Below are 21,796 nucleotides of genomic sequence, written 5' to 3'. Positions count from 1 at the left end.
GAACTCATACCTGCAAAAGAAAAGACAGTTGGAGTGCATTTCGAAAGCAGGCAACAGGCACTTACTTACGCACTCCCAAGCGCTTCATTCCTATGCGCTGGCTCGAACTCCGGCTCTCATCAAACCACCATCTTCCGCCTCAAGAGCCCTGCAAGACAAAAGGCACCATTTGAAAAGAACATTATACAGAGCCCTATTCCATACTAACGTGCCCACGCACCTAAAGACTGTAAGGACATTCAAGGTGCCCGGAAACTCACCGTTCGTGCAGTTAACGACGGTTAGCAATCCTCTGAAGTCAAGAGGCCTACGTTTCAACCCAGTGAAGGAACTGGTAACGGCACCCTGCACCAGACGCAGATGGAGAGTCCAGCATTCACCTATCTAAGGTGAGCACGTTGACCTTGGGGCTCCACGGGAAAGTGAGAGGGGGAGAGAGAGAGACACCCGACAATCCTAGGTCATTAACCCCATATTCTTTCACCTGCAGACATCTTACTCTTCGAGTTAGACACACCGTGCGAAGAGGCCCAGCCCTGGAAGCCAATCGAGTCCTGCACTTCACTTTTCAAGATACAGTTACCACCCTGCCAAGACCAGCGCCTCCGTGGGAATCAGGTGAGCGTTACAATCTGTCCTCGGTGCGGACCTTGGCGATTGGGTTGGTGTAGAGGAGTCTGACCCAGGTCAGAAAGTTGGGGCCAAATTTGAATTTTACCAGGACTCACCACAGATATTCCCAAGACACTGAGTTGAATGCCTTCTGCATGTCCAGAGTGGATGCCACTGCCTGCGCATTTGGATTGATCCTGCTAATCACTTTGAAAAGTCTTCTAAGGTTTATGGATGTGGACCTACCTAGGACAAAACCTGCCTGGTCTGGGTGAATGATATGGGGCATGAATGGGGCCAGACGATTAGCAAGGAGTTTAGCGTATATTTTAATGTCAGTTTATTAACGAGAGGGGGGCAGTATGAACCGCATTGGGTGCGGGGGGGTTTACCAGGTTTGAGAAGGACTGTCATCATGGCCTCACGTAGAGAGGGGGGGTGTACCTATTTTGCATGCCTCCTACCAGAGAGTCAGTAATTGCGGGACCAGAATAGATTTGTAACGCTTGAAGTCCATGGGGAGGCCGTCCGGGCCGGGGGCCCTTTCCAGCCGTGAGTGAGTCAATGGCTTCTGTTAGCTCTTCGGCAGTGAAGGGCCTTTCGAGGGAGGCGGAGGCGTCAGTGGATAGGACCATGAGAGGAAGTTCCTCCAGATAGGAGTCGATTTCTAAGATATGGGGGCCATCGGCCTTCGAGTATAGGGAGGTATAGAATGTCAGGAACTCTGTGTTGATGTCCTGGGGAGAGGTAGCAAGTGTTCCATCAGGTCTCTCTGTTGCCGGGATGTTGGGGGCTCCAAACTCGTGGCGGATGAACCTGGCCAGTACGCGGCCTGGCCTCTCACCCTCCCCATATCGTCTTACGGCCCGAGGGCTATCTAAGAATTTAACCTCCCGCTCTGCAAGTTCACGGAATCTGTCAAGTTCGGAAGCCAGTGTATCGGGGGAGTGGTCCTGGGCATATTGGGACTCTAGGTTGGCTAGGGACGATTCGCTGTCTGCAATATCCACCCGGATGCTTTTCAGGATCCTGCTCCCTTTAGATATGACGATACCCCTGGTATAAGCTTTGAATGATTCCCAGAGAACGGTTTGTGAAGTTACTGAACCTGTGTTGACCTCAAACACCTCAATGGCAGATTCAAGTTCGGAAGCGAAGGCCTGGTCTAGGAGGGCGTGGGGCCTCATTTTCCATTGTCTCGTTCTGTCATGCCCCCAATTTAGTGAGATGACCACCGGAGAATGATCCAAGAGTGTTCTGGGGATGATAGCCAAATGGGAGAGGCACCTGATCAGTATATCTGATATAAGCCATCTGTCTATCCTAGAGTGTGAGTCATGGACTGAGGAGTAATAGGAATACATGCGAGAGTCAGGGTACATTAAGTGCCAAGAGTCGTCAACTGCTAGTCGGGGGAGAGTGGTAAGGATTGTGTAGGCTGCCCTTGAGAGCTTGCGAGGTCTGGAGCCTGACCTATCTAGGTTAACATCTAAAATAGTGTTGAAGTCGCCGCCGCATATGATCGGGATCTGGGGGTAACTCTCTAGGATTGAGGCCAGGTGTCGGTAGAATTCGGGATCATCAATATTGGGGCCGTATGTTCAGGATGGCTACCTCTTGATTTTGCAGTTTGCTGACAATGAGTACATATCTCCCAAGGGGGTCTATCTGCGTGCGGGAGCAACAGAATTTAAGGCCTTTGTGTATTAAAGTGAGGGTGCCTCGACTCGGATTACAACTGTCGGGCAGAGAGTCAGGCGGCCGCGGTAGATGCCCCCCGCGAGCAGAAAAGGGGGGGAACCCAAGGCTGGCCCCCTGCCGCAGGAGCAGGGCCGCAGCCCCGGGGGGACAGCCCGCCCCCAAAACCCCAGCCTCCTACCTTTTCGCGCGCAGCCACCGGAGTGCCTCTGGGGAGGGGGGTGTGGGCAGGCGAGCGGCGGTCCGGTGCAGATACAACCGCAGCAGGACAGTCCACCCGCGGCGCCCGGCCCCGAGCCGCGAGATATCACGGGGCACCAGATCCAGTCCCCGGGTCAGTGCAGAGCGAAGAGTTCCCAGGTCACGGCGTTCAGGAGTCTTGGGGGGTGGGGGGGGGGCTGGCTGGGCAAGGCACAGAGGAGCGGCAAGTAGTCACATCAGGAGGCCCCTCCCCCACAAGGCCATCCGCGCGGGGTAGGCAAGTTCTCACTGCCCTGATCCTTCCGGCGGCCACAGCGGAGGTCTCCGGGGGGGTGAGGGGGGAATAGGGGGTCTCACAGTCCGAATCTCGGTGTGTGTGCAGTCCACAGGTTTACGCAGCGACCACAGCAGTTGGAAGTGGTTCAGCTGCATCTGCGAGGATATATTCCAAAGTGTGTTCTCTCACAGTCCGGAGCTCTAAACTCAGGCAGCCATCTTGCTTGGCGCAATTTCTACTTTCTATTATATTGAATCCTAACGGGAGTAGGTATTGTGAGGCATCAAGCAGTAGGTTGTGAACCAGCATAGTGTAGATCTAGCGGATCAAATTGTTTTCCGTTGACAAATACCACTACGGCAATGTCAGCTCAGTCAATACCACGCAGCTTAGGTATGTGATGGAAGAGGCGCAAGATGTTGTTACAATTCAGTATCAGGCTATCTTCCATAGCCAGTAGTCTTTCCAACAGTAACGTGTTGCCAATCCCCGCTACCTCCCCTGTTGTCGTATGCCTAGATTTATTTCCTTTAAAAGGCGTGGGTGGCTCCCTGTTTGTTACTCTTTTTGTCATTTTACAAATGATAGTCTCCTTGGTGATGTATTTCCACAAGAGACCTATGCGACCTATTTAAAGCTTCTTCCTAATTTTTTAACACGCTATCGGCCTTAAGCCGTTTTCGCGCAAGTGTCAGGAAGAGATTGCTTTTGATCTTTATTATCTTGATTTTCCAAAACTACACTTGGTACGTGCGTCTCTGTTCTAATTGTCCCCACAGACGTTTTCATTTACTCTTTGTGGATGAGTAGGTCATCACAGGCATTCTATGTCCTCATATAACGTGATGCAAGTCATTTTCTGGTGCAGTTGGTTGTGGTGATCCTCTTCCTGCCTGCATAAGTGAATTTGAAGCTTGCTCAATGACTTTCCTCCTTGTGATATTAATTTTTTGAGATGATTCTAGCACTGGTTCAGGAGAGTAGCATCTTAGAATATGGAGCCATTTGATTCTGTATATTTTGTTTGGGTCATATTAGTTGTGTTTTTTTTTTTTTTGCTGTGAGATTTTTGTTAGCTTTCGTTGGCTGTTTCTTTCTTCTCCGAGTATAGAAGATTGAGTAGTTGTTGCCATCATCACGAAGATCTCCAGACATATTTAAAATTAGGTAATTAGTCGGTTCTACTCAGCCACCACTTGTGACTGGACAGGTACATTAAGATGGTTGGTTCCTGAGTCTACAAGGGGCACATTTCCGACAGCCTCCAATGCACCTACAGCAGTTCCTGGATCGGGGACCTGGCGCAAGATACAGGGGTAGCTCACACCTGTGGCCGACCCACTTTGGGACCCATTCATATAAGTTAAAACTTCTGGTCTCTTTGGGTCCGTCTGGGTAAGTATTTCAATCCCTGTCTGGTTTGTGTTATTGAAGTTTGGCATGGCGAGATGTTAGTCCTTGCTCTTCTTCAGTGTTTACTTTACCAACTCTATTAGCAGTTTTGCCTCTGTGTTCTCCTAGTGATGTTTTGCAAGGTGTTTAACTGAATTCTCCTTCTCAGTTTCTCGATCCAGCATATTTTGTATGGCTTTTATAAATGATTCAGTATAAATCAGCTTTGAATGGATCATTGCCATCAAAGTGGATTGGTCCTTGTAACTGTCATTTATAACCTCGTAGAGTTTTAAAAAGGGGGCCGGGGATATTGTTAATGCAGACATCATACTAGCTTGCATGTGAGAATATATTGGGTTCTCGTAGGTGTTGGTGCTGGTGCTTTGGTTTATATGTGCTCTCCTTACCTTTGGAAATTCCCTTTGAATAAAAGATCAGCCTAAAGATAAGGACTGTTAGTCCGCTGTAACTATGTGCCTTACACTATGCCTTGCATTAGAATCATTTAAGGCAGGATTCCAAGATGACCGCTGGCGTATAAGGACATGTAGTCCTTTGCTCCGCTCCTGGCTTCAATTCGAGCAGGCTGTGCGCCTGTGGACCGGGTGCTGGCTGGGCAAGGAGAGACACCGGATAACTGAGAAAGTGAAGAGCAGACCCTCACTGAAGGTGCAAGCGCCTTAGCCCCTTCCTGGAAGAGGCGCGGGCCGTGAGGAAACCGACACACCCAGGCACAGCAGAATGCCGGGAGCACCACAGGGGCAACAAAAATGACAGGATGGTGAAACATATGGAGAGCGTTGCAGCCCCCTGAGGGGATATTTGCAGCGGTCTGCATATATAACGAGTGCAGAGCCAGTGGGATGGTGAGGAGGAGCGAGACACGCCCAGGCAAAGCAGTGTGCTGGGAGCACCGCAGGGGCAATGAAACGACTGGACGGTGAAACATATGGAGTGCGTCCCGGCCCCCTGAGGGATCGGAATCAGGAAGGTGCAGCTTAGGTGATATGTGCAGCGGTCTGCATATATGTGTGTATATGAGTGTGGGGCCAGCGGGACGGTGAGGAGGAGCAATTTGGGTGGAGCCATCCTACAACAGAGCACCGCTGAAGGTTTCAGACCGCACAGTGGGTCTCTACGGGGATCTCAGAGCAGCATATAGCTCAGAGGATCAATAGGAAATAGAGGTGTGCATTGGGAGTGAGGAGCCCGGTGTGATAAGAGGATACCAGGTATTGCTTAAACCTAAGAAGCAATATTGAAATAAGGACTGCTGACATGACAGAGGAAATTGTGAGGAAACGGAAGGAGTAGAGCTGCAAAAATAGCCAGGCACACAAGATTGGTGTGAGATTAGAATTATGGTTGACACGCAGGAAAGATTGTGGTGTCTTGGCGCATAGAGAATATAGCAGGACGGATGCGCAGAAAATATAACCCATAGTAGGAATAAAATAAGCCCTAGCAGAAGCGGAAAGGGATTGGAGATCGGTATAAAGCATTAAACGACGAGAGGGAGGGCTAGTAAATCCTAATGCCAAAATCTAAAGCTAACGGCACCCAAGCTAGAAGGCGGCAACTTCAAGCAATACAGGAAGGGCAGCTCGAGCGGTGCTGAATAGAGTGGTGAGACTGCAATAGAAAATAAAAATCATGAGAGCGCTCCCCTAGAAGGTAAAAAGGATAATCCGGAAATTAAAGATATGGCATTCAGCAAGTAAGATCTTAAAGAATGCCAAAGCGAAATGGAAAGTAGAATAACAAATAACTTTCAACAACAGTTCACCTCACTACGAGAAGACTTGAGAACCTCACTGATGGAAGTTAAAGGGGAAATTAAACAGCTGGGTGGAAGAGTGGATACTACGGAACAAGGTCTTGCAGCGATATCGAATGAGGTACGGCAGAATAGCGAACTGTTAGAACAGCTCGCGAGAGTTTCACATAATTTGGAGCTGCAAGCAGAACATTTGGAGAACCGATCAAGGAGGTCTAATATTCGAATTAAAGGTTTAAGCGAGTCGGTCTTGGACACCGATTTGAAAACTGAAAACTATGGTTCAACAATGTTTGGAAACTTGCTGATGGAAATACAACCGGAAGACATTGGGATCGATTGCATTCACAGGGTTGGTACTAGGTGGAGAGAACCTGGCACTAGACCTAGAGATGTCATGGTTGCAGTAACTTCATATGGTTTTAAAAGAGAATATGTAGCAGGCAGCAAGAGCAGAGGGGAATGTAAAAGAACGGGATGCAAATTCAACTGTACCGAGATCTGGCGTTTGTGACACTTCAAAAGCAAAGTGATCTGGGTCAAATGACACAAGCTTTGATCACAAAACAAATTCCGTATAAATGGGCGTTCCCATTTGGGCTGCTCTTTACCTTGGAGGGGGTACAACATTGGATAACATATTGTATGGAAGGACTGGCTTTTCTGAATATGGAGGAAGAGGGGCACAGAGACGATTGAGGCCCTTCTTCCAACGAGGGATGCGACAATGGGACTGGTCTGTATCGTCAGGGAAGAGGGGTGGTCAAGGTTATCTGAAAGGCCCATTGGGAAGAGGGCAAAGTGGTGGTGTGGAAGGGGGCGGAGATGGAACCTCCTAAAATAGAGGTTTGCTATGAACACAGTAAGGGAGGTGGTTAAATAACTGGTGATGCTATTAAGGAAGTCTGGTGGAGGATGTCTTGGAATCTTGGGGAGGTGGTAGGATACTTCCCGGTGGTTGTGGCCTCAGGTAATTAACTCAGCCTTGGCTTGGAGGGTGTCTCCCTAGGGTATCATAGGATCGTAGGCCTGGGATGGGTTGGGGGTAAGTTGGGGAAGGAGGGGGGTGTTAATGGGGGCCGGGACGGAGGAAAAGCAGATGGAGCAACTATATTCTTCAGGGGAATTATTTGATTTTAATAGTGATTATCTTTATTTAGTACACATTCAAGGTTATATCATATAAAGTAAAACGGTTAAACTCCCCTGTGAAGCATAAAAAGGTGGAAGCTACACTTAAAAAGGAAAGCGTTCATATTTGTGGGGAGATTTCGTTGGTTTTGTAGAATAAACCAATCCAACGCATCTGGGAAGACCCAGGGGGTAATGATAGGACTAAGATAAATTAAGGGCATCAGTGGTGAGATACAAAGCGGACAATGAGGTAAGATATCGTTTTTTGCTGCTGCAAATTGAACACAAATGAATCACCTTGGCAAAGGTGTATGTGACCAATACAGGACAGGGGGCATTCTTGCGGGAGGTCGTAAGCAAGTTAGAGGATTTCGCAAGTGGGTAAATAATACTTAAGGGAGATTTTAACATGGCTTGGGACCCAAAGTTAGACAGGAGTGGAGGTGGGGGGGGGGGTGGAAAAGAAGAGTGCAACCCTAATGGGTGTTAAAAAAATGTTTTGAGAATATAACATTGCGGGATGTATGGCGAATGAAGAGGGGGGACGAAAAGGGGTATACATTTTTTTCACACATATATCAATCCCCCTCCAGAATAGATTGTGTGGGCATCGGCTAAATTAATGGGGGAAGTGAAAGAAATAGAGGTGGGTTCTATAGCTTTGTCGGATCACGCTCCCTTAACAGTTCAGTTTAGAGATATAGGACCGCGTGTTGGGTTGTGGGCTTGGACGTTCCCAAGGGAACTATTACATGAAGGAACGGTTGAGGAAATAAGAATTAAAATAGAAGAATATTTCTCTACTAATAGCAATCAGTCGATCTCGCCTGAGGGAACTTGGGATGCTTTTAAAGCAGTGATTCGAGGAGAGCTTATAGCACTTAAAGTTCAGTGAGAGAAACAGAGGGCTAAGATAGAAGGGGATGTTGAGACCTAAGTGTGTGATACCCAAATAGCTATAGCTAATCATAGAATGAGGGCAATATACAATAAATTGAAGGAGTTAAAGGAATAGTGCGCTCAGGCGTTCGGGCATGTGGTTTTAAGCAAACTGTGATCGATCGTAAAAACATTTACTATGCACCTTACCTTAGTTTTCCTCACTTTTACATGTGCAAAATCAGGCAGTGTGGCACACCCATCTTCTGCTAATCTTATCTGTTGCCGCATCGCCCTAAGTTGAACTGCCCTCACGGCACTAAATCATACCCCCGACCCTGAAGCTGACATCACTTTTCCTAGCAATATTCTTCACCTATTTTCATGACGTTCGTGTGCAGCGTAGCCAAACGTGCCCAGTCATCACCTGTGTCTTAACATTAGTTGACGCAGAACCTGGAATATCAACACACACATCCTCTCATCACAGCACGTCCCAAATCAGAATAGAAAACCCTATTTTTAAAGGAAACACCAATACTCTGCAATTTATAATGTGCTTTTATTTCACAATAAACGTTCAGAGAACATCCGCCAATTTCCATATTCGACCACATTTTTTATTTAGTTGTTTTCAAACATCAAATCTTTATCATGAGGCGCACAGTGTTCCTTTTGGTAGAAGACGCGCATTGGACGCACCTTGAATTGCAAGGCTTTGGCATCAGCTTCTTGCCAGACCACTGTAAACAATGTCAGGTTGCTCCTTGTCACTGGTACCACCAAATGGCATATCAGTCCAGGGCGATCCTCCCACATCAGCGTAAACCAGCCATTTTGGTGTATCTGCCACTGCCTGCTAAAGAACCCGTCACTGGGTATCTGGAAACAATGACATTCGCATAAAGGAAGTATGTAGCTGTGTAGGAAACATAATGGAACTATATCTCAGTAGCTGTTCTTTATTCAAATGTATCCATTTAACCTTTAATTCTGCGCTGGGTGACATCTAATAATGAACACAAACCAGAAACAATGGAAACACAGGGAAAACGTCATGTAAAGTTGGAGTCTACAATGTGCTTGAGAAGTCAGTGCTGTGGAGTATGTTTAGGTCACAATGGGATGCGGAAGCTGACGGAAGAATTCAAACACCACAAAGACGGCATTATAACGGAATATAAGCAACGAACCTGGCGTTGGTGGAACCTGGGGGAACCCAGACGTGGACTCCATGCATTTCAGTGCTGGACTTCCCATGTGCCCGGGACAAAGACAAATACATACAGGTTGCGTTTGCGTGTCACAATATTCCCCAACCAATAACCCATTACAATGTAAGCCAGCAATACCGGTCAGAAAATGAAACCTTGACTCGTTCGTCTATAAACTAGTCTAAAGTAAAACATACAATATATTTGCTTTTTCCATTCTCTTGGCATAATGCAGAGTGTCCGCTCAGATCAATGGTTTTCATAAAATGACATTACATGTTCCTTTATCCAGTTTTGAAATGGTGAACCTTATCATTTTTGCAGGTATTACACACTTCCCATCATTCAATCCATAGTGAATCCTCCCGTTATTCCAAGGACGAACAACAATTTAACCTTCTTAGGAGCAAGTATGCTAAGTTTCTTTTGATGAAGGGAAGCCACAAATCAAAAACATACTGTACAGGATGCGTCGGTGTGAACAGCCCACAAGCAACATCAGAGTGACCTTCACTCCAATATGTACGAAAAATAAACAAATTGTTTGTTGGCATCCACCAATGCAGCGCTATTGTGAATATTGTTTTACTCCTGTATATGGATAGTGATTTAGTTATTTTAGGGCAACAGTTCCAGTTAGAGTCCTCCCCATTGTCACGTCTGCATGCGCCCTGTTTTCGCAGAGGAATGTGCTTTGCGGATAACGTGAGACACCGACAAGTCATAAATCCAAGTGCCCTTTCATCTCCATAGAACTTCCCGTGCACTAACAAATGTCTGAGATGGGGTGGTCTATCCCGCCCCCCTGCACCATTCTCGTACCAGGCAAATGACGTATAAGCTAAGGTGGGAGACATCTCCACCCCCCTGTTCCTATTTGCATCATCCATGTTTCATAGAAGTGTATTAACGCTGTGCTAATGTGTATACTTTGAACTCCATTTTGTGTCCTTCCAAACAACATCTTTTTCTAGCCCCTCTGGCGAAATGTTCACATTCCCTCTCCCAATTCCGTGCACAGCAGCCCCCACCACCTCTGTCAGCTCAGCGCGTCTCCTGTTTTCACAGAAATGCAACTATTCATTTTTACAAGTAGCGAGTATGGAGCCCTGACAAAATGTGCTCATCCAAGAATGTGAGACCAAGGCCTTCTCCCCCTTTAGTGCCCCATCCATCTCTGCTGACCAACTTATGCCATCTCTAACCCCTCCCTACCTGGCCCTGGTCCCCTGAACCCATGACCCCTATTCCCTTTGAACGCATCTGGTCACCAGACCCTACTCCTGCACCGCCTCCCATTCACCTACCATATACCTAATCTAGAGTGGTCATATATTTTGTTAACACAAACACCTATGCCCACTGTGTTTGAATCCGTAAGACCCCAAAGGCTGCAAATCAAAGATCAGCCCTTCTGATAAAGCATCTGAAAGCAACGACCCCTAACACATGCCCCCATAAAAATTTAGGTCAGAATGCACCTATTTCACACCAACAGCCCCCTTTCATGTGGTGTTTTGCTTATAGTCATTAGTTTATTTGAATTTATAAAGAGCACAGCGGCCCCGAGGCATCTTGCATGCCAAGTTTGTTATTTAGCTTTGGTCTCCTTCCTTAGTGGGGCGCGTATTTATTCTGTCTATTTGGACACGTGCATGCTAAGGCAACTGCAGACCCCGTAGTTGCTTTCATGCTGATATCCTTCTGGCCCTCCCATGTCCTGATCAGTGAAGGACCCACAAGAGCTGGCCGAAAGTGGGAAGGGGGAAAACTGAGTTACACTTAATGGCATCCTCCAAAGGACAAAGATGCATTTGAAATGACAATTTGGGCGTTTAATACTTTTAATAGCTTTGAAATTCATGCTAAATAGATTTCCATTGGTAATGTACAAACATTGTGGAACATACACACCGCTGCCAATCATTTCTACCGGGAAGTCAACTGTTAAACGCGGTTCGCTTTTGGTGGACAGGGCCCGTTTGCAATGTTTTGTGGCAATGTATGTGTCCTAGGAACAAAATCATGATAGACTCCATGAGTATGCATGACCAACACAGTCAAAGTGAGATCTTTCACAAAATCAAATTCCATTTCCTGGTATATTGGCTTGACCACCCATTTCTGGCTTCTTTTTGCAAAGGCAATTGTGTAATGAAGCATCCCAAAGTTTCCTGCAGTTCTCGATTGTTCTCTCCCTGTGTTCTTGTTATGCGCTAATACTGCTAGTAATGTTCGATATTGCATGCCGTCTATGCAGAAATGCAACCTCTTGGGCCTGTGCTTTAGGCACATATTGTGGAACATGTCAAAATCTCCGGTGTGACAGAATTCTGAGAGTCCCTACAGGTCTCTTGAAAGAGTTTTATCAAACACGATCTTCACAAGAGCTTTGTGTGGAGGTGAAGATGGAACCACCCACCACTTCTTGCATTCCTGTTCCTCCGATAAAGGTTCATGTGCACATTTGTAAAACTGTTGGTTTTCTGTCCATGAGTAAACGTTGGAACAGTGCATCAATGAGTGCCATTTTTCAAGTAGAATTTCCACAGACCCATCACAAGTTTTGGAGCTCCACCAAAGATGGTTGCTGAAAGACTGGGACCACTGTAAAATATTTTCAGAACCCTTTTTGTACCTGCAGCTGTGATTTTATTTTTCTTTTTTTTTTTTTTATTGATTTGACAACGTGCCATTCATCAAATTGATGGTTAATGTTTGGAAACTGCTCTCACATGGCCGTGGCTATTGAAACATGTCTGTCAGTGGCTATGAGGTCTATTTGCATTCCCCATGATTGAAGATGTTCGAGGGATTTTATGAAACCATGTTTCTCATTGTCACTGAGGATTTACATTCAGACACCTGCACAACCTCCAAACTCACAATTTCTTTAGTTTCCATGTCCTGAAAGTGGTATGTGCAGTACTTTGCTGAAAATCCGGAGCTATCACACTGTCCATCGCCAGCTAGCCTGAACCGTTTGCCAGAGAATGTCCTTTTGACATTTGTTCAATTTTCCAGGCTTGACTAATAGCGGGGAATAAAAATTCTCTGATATTTGTAATACTGCATTTTAGCAAGGAACTGAAGTCCCACAAATTGACAGAAACTGGACCACTTACTAAAGGTAGAGCCACTGAAAAGTAAAGCTGTTGAACACAATAGATTTCCAGCTAGCACTTTGCCTAGCATCGGTTGAGAGGACCATGAAAATGTATCATGGAGGTGGGCATAGGTGGCTTGGATTTTCAGGTTAGTGCCTTGTAATACACAAGTCACAATCACCAATGGCTCACGGCATATTTTCCCCCTCACTGGATAGACCATCTCTACCAGGCAGCTGTCGAATACAATGCATTTCTGCTCCTTTATTAGCCAATCGTCCTGCATGATTGCGGTTTGTGACTCAACTGTGGTGGACAAATCGGCCAAACTAGACAGTGTAGTCGAAATGTTTGGCAATTTCCTAGGTTAATTGCATAGAAGCTTCAGTCTGTTAGTTCAGCTTGTGTTATTTGTACACAAATTTGAGAAACCATCAACATCGATTGTTTATTGCGTGGACCTTTTTTTGCGGGTGTAGATTATGTCAAATGGTCAGCAAGGGATTCAAAAGCATCTTCATTATATTCAGTTTCATCTTCATCTTGTCGAGTTATCACATTCTAGCAATGGTTCAACAACACTTTGCTGGCTTCGCCTGTCACATTCATTCATTTTCTGGCCATTGAACATAATCATCTTGAGTCTGCTTATTGACTGGACCACGCTGCGCCTCAAATAGTAGTTGCTGCATAGTGAAATCGGTTTGGCAAGCAGCATCTTTGGTTTCATTTGTTGTCTGTCTTTATACTTCTTTTCCTTCTGGGCCTTTAGGAGATGGGTTGTAAAAACGTGTTCAATGTAAATCACACATACAATAGATAGTACTTTAAATAAAAAAACATGTTACGAAGAAAAAACCAGCCCAAAACACTTATAGAAAAAAAAATTGTTTGTTAGTCACCCTTGTTTTCTTGGAAACCATGGTCTTCTCTGTAACGACTGCACCAGCAAGCTGGTCCACCACCTCTGATCCATGTGCCGCCTCTTCTAATTCCCGACCTTGTATACATTCTCTGAATAGAATATTCATTAAAAAAAAGAAACGTTTTTGAAATTAAAATCTTTCATCGCGCACATTGCTTACATACCCTCGTAAACAGTGTACATCATTTAGTCAAAATATACATTTCAAATTCACCTGAATGATGGCAAGTGTACTCTATCAGAGATCACTGTGCAAAACATACTGATTGTAATGTTGCCCTCAAACATTTGGGATGCAGACAATGGGGCATATAAAGAGAAATCCATAAATGACTGTTGGCGGAACAGGGCCTGGCGCTGTCGTTGATAAAGGTTCACTTGGCAGGGATTGCGAGATTTACTCTGAGGTGACATGCGGCTCCTCTATTTAGTGATCGTCTGATTAAACATTTTATAAAGGGGTTGTTCCGTACTTTTCCTCCAGTCAAGAAATGTCCTCCGGTGTGGAGCCTTAATGTGGTTCTTTCGGGTCTGAGGAGACCACCATTTGAACTGATGATGACTCCTTTGTAGTTTTTTTTCCTGGAAGGTGGCTTTCTGGTGGCCATTACTTCGGCAAGAGGGATGTCTGAGTTGCAGGTGTTGGTTGTGGACCCTCCATATTTGCGGTTCTTGAAGGACAAGGTGGTGTTAGCTACTAATCCGCATTTTATCCCAAAGGGGCCAACCGCATTTCACAAACTCTCTTCAATTGTATCGCCCTTGTTTTTAGCTTCATCCTCCATGCCTGCAGAACAGACTTTGCATTCGCTGGACATGAGAGTGTTGAAGTTTTATTTGCATCATACTCAAGATTTCAGATAATCTAGGCAGCTGTTTGTGGCTTATGGGCCACCCGTCAAAGGACGGGCAATCTCCAAACAAGGGCTTTCTCGTTGGGTGTCTTCTGCTATTTCGTTCTACAACGCTAAAGCTGCAAAGCCTTTGGGAAAGTCCCCGAGGGCACATTTGACGAGGTCTACTGCTTCATTGGCGGCATTATGGTCAGGAATTCTGCTGGTGGACATTTGCCAGGCGGCATCCTGGGAGGTGCCGCATACCTTTACCCGGCATTACTGTCTGGAGCAGCAGCATGGTGAGGATGTGCAGGTGAGACGGGCGGTCCCGCAACGCCTGTTTCAATAAGGTAAGCCCCGCAGTTTCAGGGTATTTGTGTTTGAACTTGATCACTGGATGGGCTTCTGTCTCATGTATGTGATTCTGTTTCTAGATTGGTTTGCCTTTACACTCCGCCATGCATGATTAGTACGGCTCTGTAATCTAGTCACAGCATGTGAATCCATGAAAGATCCAATGCTGCAGAAGGGAGTAGTTTCTTACCTGTAACTCCATTTCTCCAGCATTGGTATCTTTCATGGATTCACATGCGCCCGCCGGCCGCCCCTGCAGGCAAACCTGGTTTGGTTTTCCTCTACTTTGGAGGTTAAAATTTGAAGGGAAGCTGCGGGGGCGGGGCTATTTATACCCTACGTCCTATTGTTGGGGCTAAAGCACCCAAAAAGGACGTTGATAGGACACTGAAGTGTCAACGTTTTCCATAGGAAAACGCAAAGTTAAAATGACCGAGGTTCCAACCCTGACTGGGAATATTCACAGCATGTGAATCCATGAAAGATACCAATGCTGGAGAAATGAGTTACAGGTAAGAAACAACTTCCTTCTGCAATTCTGTAGGGCTCACCATTGGTATGCTAGACGTGTCGGTGTCGTCACTTGCGAGGGTCTGTGCTCCTGTCAGTATGCTCTCCTAAGGAAAAACTGACATGTCAAGCAACCGATTACGAAAAGATTATGCTTCTTTTGAAGGATTGGAGCAAGGTTGGTTTCTGGGGAGCGAATGTAAAGAAGGGCATCGTCGGCATATAAGGAGACAATATCGGCTTGTCCCACCATGCGCAGGCCCCTGTGGGGGTGTGATTGGCGCATCATGTCTGCAAAAGGTTCCATAGCTAAATGCAAATATCAGCGGGGAAAAGGGGCATCCCTGTCGTGTCCCTATGGCTATTTGGAAGAGGGTGGAACATCTGTGTCATGATCACTGCTTCCAAGGGGCTAGGACCAGCCCAACGTCCTTGGAAGCAGGCCCTCTAACCTTCATCCTAGGCACCAGCCGGTCCCCATTGGGACCTTTTGGACCCTGTCCTGGCGCCGGTGGCACCAGGCTCATCAAAATCACTGGTCCCGGCACTGGAAGCGCCGGGCTCATAACATGTATAAAGATGCTTGGGTGGACTTACCTGCAGCAGACCATGCTGCTTACTTACTAGCCATATGGGAATCCTCTACGAGCCGGGACTAGTTTCTTACCTGGGTGGGGCAGGCTCCACTCCCTGGATACAACACTGGAACTCTTCTAGAACAGGAACTCTTTTCTGTCCTGGGCGAGGCAGTGGAGGAAGACGCCTCATCACTCCAAGGCTATTTAAACCACACCCGATTGATGCAACGTGCTTCGCGTTATTCTGCATCTGCAGCAGAACGCTCACCGTGTCGGTTCCAGTCTTCATTCTTCCGATCCTGAACCTGTGAGAACAAAAGCTTACCTTTCTTGTATCCAGCCTTCAGAAGCACCTGCAAAGACAAAGAAACAACAGGTTAGCACAGCAACCCTCACTCGCAGAGCTTTCCTCACCTGATCCATCGGCAGTTACCAACTCTTCACGCTGCTCCTCCGCCATTATAAAAGCCTGTGAAGACAAAAGCATAATTATTCCTGCGGGGAATTTACTTACCGGCACCCCTCGAATGCCGGTTTTCTTCAACGCTGCATTCCTGCACCTGAAAGAGAAAAGGAGAGACATTAGGCAGGCTATTTACTCACGCGCCATCGCGCCCTCCACAATTAGGCGCCTGCAAATACCTCGGCGTTTTCCAGAGTCTCTTCAGCATCCGAACTCATACCTGCAAAAGAAAAGACAGTTGGAGTGCATTTCGAAAGCAGGCAACAGGCACTTACTTACGCACTCCCAAGCGCTTCATTCCTATGCGCTGGCTCGAACTCCGGCTCTCATCAAACCACCATCTTCCGCCTCAAGAGCCCTGCAAGACAAAAGGCACCATTTGAAAAGAACATTATACAGAGCCCTATTCCATACTAACGTGCCCACGCACCTAAAGACTGTAAGGACATTCAAGGTGCCCGGAAACTCACCGTTCGTGCAGTTAACGACGGTTAGCAATCCTCTGAAGTCAAGAGGCCTACGTTTCAACCCAGTGAAGGAACTGGTAACGGCACCCTGCACCAGACGCAGATGGAGAGTCCAGCATTCACCTATCTAAGGTGAGCACGTTGACCTTGGGGCTCCACGGGAAAGTGAGAGGGGGAGAGAGAGAGACACCCGACAATCCTAGGTCATTAACCCCATATTCTTTCACCTGCAGACATCTTACTCTTCGAGTTAGACACACCGTGCGAAGAGGCCCAGCCCTGGAAGCCAATCGAGTCCTGCACTTCACTTTTCAAGATACAGTTACCACCCTGCCAAGACCAGCGCCTCCGTGGGAATCAGGTGAGCGTTACAATCTGTCCTCGGTGCGGACCTTGGCGATTGGGTTGGTGTAGAGGAGTCTGACCCAGGTCAGAAAGTTGGGGCCAAATTTGAATTTTACCAGGACTCACCACAGATATTCCCAAGACACTGAGTTGAATGCCTTCTGCATGTCCAGAGTGGATGCCACTGCCTGCGCATTTGGATTGATCCTGCTAATCACTTTGAAAAGTCTTCTAAGGTTTATGGATGTGGACCTACCTAGGACAAAACCTGCCTGGTCTGGGTGAATGATATGGGGCATGAATGGGGCCAGACGATTAGCAAGGAGTTTAGCGTATATTTTAATGTCAGTTTATTAACGAGAGGGGGGCAGTATGAACCGCATTGGGTGCGGGGGGGTTTACCAGGTTTGAGAAGGACTGTCATCATGGCCTCACGTAGAGAGGGGGGGTGTACCTATTTTGCATGCCTCCTACCAGAGAGTCAGTAATTGCGGGACCAGAATAGATTTGTAACGCTTGAAGTCCATGGGGAGGCCGTCCGGGCCGGGGGCCCTTTCCAGCCGTGAGTGAGTCAATGGCTTCTGTTAGCTCTTCGGCAGTGAAGGGCCTTTCGAGGGAGGCGGAGGCGTCAGTGGATAGGACCATGAGAGGAAGTTCCTCCAGATAGGAGTCGATTTCTAAGATATGGGGGCCATCGGCCTTCGAGTATAGGGAGGTATAGAATGTCAGGAACTCTGTGTTGATGTCCTGGGGAGAGGTAGCAAGTGTTCCATCAGGTCTCTCTGTTGCCGGGATGTTGGGGGCTCCAAACTCGTGGCGGATGAACCTGGCCAGTACGCGGCCTGGCCTCTCACCCTCCCCATATCGTCTTACGGCCCGAGGGCTATCTAAGAATTTAACCTCCCGCTCTGCAAGTTCACGGAATCTGTCAAGTTCGGAAGCCAGTGTATCGGGGGAGTGGTCCTGGGCATATTGGGACTCTAGGTTGGCTAGGGACGATTCGCTGTCTGCAATATCCACCCGGATGCTTTTCAGGATCCTGCTCCCTTTAGATATGACGATACCCCTGGTATAAGCTTTGAATGATTCCCAGAGAACGGTTTGTGAAGTTACTGAACCTGTGTTGACCTCAAACACCTCAATGGCAGATTCAAGTTCGGAAGCGAAGGCCTGGTCTAGGAGGGCGTGGGGCCTCATTTTCCATTGTCTCGTTCTGTCATGCCCCCAATTTAGTGAGATGACCACCGGAGAATGATCCAAGAGTGTTCTGGGGATGATAGCCAAATGGGAGAGGCACCTGATCAGTATATCTGATATAAGCCATCTGTCTATCCTAGAGTGTGAGTCATGGACTGAGGAGTAATAGGAATACATGCGAGAGTCAGGGTACATTAAGTGCCAAGAGTCGTCAACTGCTAGTCGGGGGAGAGTGGTAAGGATTGTGTAGGCTGCCCTTGAGAGCTTGCGAGGTCTGGAGCCTGACCTATCTAGGTTAACATCTAAAATAGTGTTGAAGTCGCCGCCGCATATGATCGGGATCTGGGGGTAACTCTCTAGGATTGAGGCCAGGTGTCGGTAGAATTCGGGATCATCAATATTGGGGCCGTATGTTCAGGATGGCTACCTCTTGATTTTGCAGTTTGCTGACAATGAGTACATATCTCCCAAGGGGGTCTATCTGCGTGCGGGAGCAACAGAATTTAAGGCCTTTGTGTATTAAAGTGAGGGTGCCTCGACTCGGATTACAACTGTCGGGCAGAGAGTCAGGCGGCCGCGGTAGATGCCCCCCGCGAGCAGAAAAGGGGGGGAACCCAAGGCTGGCCCCCTGCCGCAGGAGCAGGGCCGCAGCCCCGGGGGGACAGCCCGCCCCCAAAACCCCAGCCTCCTACCTTTTCGCGCGCAGCCACCGGAGTGCCTCTGGGGAGGGGGGTGTGGGCAGGCGAGCGGCGGTCCGGTGCAGATACAACCGCAGCAGGACAGTCCACCCGCGGCGCCCGGCCCCGAGCCGCGAGATATCACGGGGCACCAGATCCAGTCCCCGGGTCAGTGCAGAGCGAAGAGTTCCCAGGTCACGGCGTTCAGGAGTCTTGGGGGGTGGGGGGGGGGCTGGCTGGGCAAGGCACAGAGGAGCGGCAAGTAGTCACATCAGGAGGCCCCTCCCCCACAAGGCCATCCGCGCGGGGTAGGCAAGTTCTCACTGCCCTGATCCTTCCGGCGGCCACAGCGGAGGTCTCCGGGGGGGTGAGGGGGGAATAGGGGGTCTCACAGTCCGAATCTCGGTGTGTGTGCAGTCCACAGGTTTACGCAGCGACCACAGCAGTTGGAAGTGGTTCAGCTGCATCTGCGAGGATATATTCCAAAGTGTGTTCTCTCACAGTCCGGAGCTCTAAACTCAGGCAGCCATCTTGCTTGGCGCAATTTCTACTTTCTATTATATTGAATCCTAACGGGAGTAGGTATTGTGAGGCATCAAGCAGTAGGTTGTGAACCAGCATAGTGTAGATCTAGCGGATCAAATTGTTTTCCGTTGACAAATACCACTACGGCAATGTCAGCTCAGTCAATACCACGCAGCTTAGGTATGTGATGGAAGAGGCGCAAGATGTTGTTACAATTCAGTATCAGGCTATCTTCCATAGCCAGTAGTCTTTCCAACAGTAACGTGTTGCCAATCCCCGCTACCTCCCCTGTTGTCGTATGCCTAGATTTATTTCCTTTAAAAGGCGTGGGTGGCTCCCTGTTTGTTACTCTTTTTGTCATTTTACAAATGATAGTCTCCTTGGTGATGTATTTCCACAAGAGACCTATGCGACCTATTTAAAGCTTCTTCCTAATTTTTTAACACGCTATCGGCCTTAAGCCGTTTTCGCGCAAGTGTCAGGAAGAGATTGCTTTTGATCTTTATTATCTTGATTTTCCAAAACTACACTTGGTACGTGCGTCTCTGTTCTAATTGTCCCCACAGACGTTTTCATTTACTCTTTGTGGATGAGTAGGTCATCACAGGCATTCTATGTCCTCATATAACGTGATGCAAGTCATTTTCTGGTGCAGTTGGTTGTGGTGATCCTCTTCCTGCCTGCATAAGTGAATTTGAAGCTTGCTCAATGACTTTCCTCCTTGTGATATTAATTTTTTGAGATGATTCTAGCACTGGTTCAGGAGAGTAGCATCTTAGAATATGGAGCCATTTGATTCTGTATATTTTGTTTGGGTCATATTAGTTGTGTTTTTTTTTTTTTTGCTGTGAGATTTTTGTTAGCTTTCGTTGGCTGTTTCTTTCTTCTCCGAGTATAGAAGATTGAGTAGTTGTTGCCATCATCACGAAGATCTCCAGACATATTTAAAATTAGGTAATTAGTCGGTTCTACTCAGCCACCACTTGTGACTGGACAGGTACATTAAGATGGTTGGTTCCTGAGTCTACAAGGGGCACATTTCCGACAGCCTCCAATGCACCTACAGCAGTTCCTGGATCGGGGACCTGGCGCAAGATACAGGGGTAGCTCACACCTGTGGCCGACCCACTTTGGGACCCATTCATATAAGTTAAAACTTCTGGTCTCTTTGGGTCCGTCTGGGTAAGTATTTCAATCCCTGTCTGGTTTGTGTTATTGAAGTTTGGCATGGCGAGATGTTAGTCCTTGCTCTTCTTCAGTGTTTACTTTACCAACTCTATTAGCAGTTTTGCCTCTGTGTTCTCCTAGTGATGTTTTGCAAGGTGTTTAACTGAATTCTCCTTCTCAGTTTCTCGATCCAGCATATTTTGTATGGCTTTTATAAATGATTCAGTATAAATCAGCTTTGAATGGATCATTGCCATCAAAGTGGATTGGTCCTTGTAACTGTCATTTATAACCTCGTAGAGTTTTAAAAAGGGGGCCGGGGATATTGTTAATGCAGACATCATACTAGCTTGCATGTGAGAATATATTGGGTTCTCGTAGGTGTTGGTGCTGGTGCTTTGGTTTATATGTGCTCTCCTTACCTTTGGAAATTCCCTTTGAATAAAAGATCAGCCTAAAGATAAGGACTGTTAGTCCGCTGTAACTATGTGCCTTACACTATGCCTTGCATTAGAATCATTTAAGGCAGGATTCCAAGATGACCGCTGGCGTATAAGGACATGTAGTCCTTTGCTCCGCTCCTGGCTTCAATTCGAGCAGGCTGTGCGCCTGTGGACCGGGTGCTGGCTGGGCAAGGAGAGACACCGGATAACTGAGAAAGTGAAGAGCAGACCCTCACTGAAGGTGCAAGCGCCTTAGCCCCTTCCTGGAAGAGGCGCGGGCCGTGAGGAAACCGACACACCCAGGCACAGCAGAATGCCGGGAGCACCACAGGGGCAACAAAAATGACAGGATGGTGAAACATATGGAGAGCGTTGCAGCCCCCTGAGGGGATATTTGCAGCGGTCTGCATATATAACGAGTGCAGAGCCAGTGGGATGGTGAGGAGGAGCGAGACACGCCCAGGCAAAGCAGTGTGCTGGGAGCACCGCAGGGGCAATGAAACGACTGGACGGTGAAACATATGGAGTGCGTCCCGGCCCCCTGAGGGATCGGAATCAGGAAGGTGCAGCTTAGGTGATATGTGCAGCGGTCTGCATATATGTGTGTATATGAGTGTGGGGCCAGCGGGACGGTGAGGAGGAGCAATTTGGGTGGAGCCATCCTACAACAGAGCACCGCTGAAGGTTTCAGACCGCACAGTGGGTCTCTACGGGGATCTCAGAGCAGCATATAGCTCAGAGGATCAATAGGAAATAGAGGTGTGCATTGGGAGTGAGGAGCCCGGTGTGATAAGAGGATACCAGGTATTGCTTAAACCTAAGAAGCAATATTGAAATAAGGACTGCTGACATGACAGAGGAAATTGTGAGGAAACGGAAGGAGTAGAGCTGCAAAAATAGCCAGGCACACAAGATTGGTGTGAGATTAGAATTATGGTTGACACGCAGGAAAGATTGTGGTGTCTTGGCGCATAGAGAATATAGCAGGACGGATGCGCAGAAAATATAACCCATA

This window comes from Ambystoma mexicanum, chromosome 14, assembly GCF_040938575.1.
Source record: "Ambystoma mexicanum isolate Mex_15411 chromosome 14, UKY_AmexF1_1, whole genome shotgun sequence".
In the NCBI taxonomy this organism is placed as follows: Eukaryota; Metazoa; Chordata; class Amphibia; order Caudata; family Ambystomatidae; genus Ambystoma; species Ambystoma mexicanum.
This window is presented reverse-complemented; position numbering follows the sequence as displayed.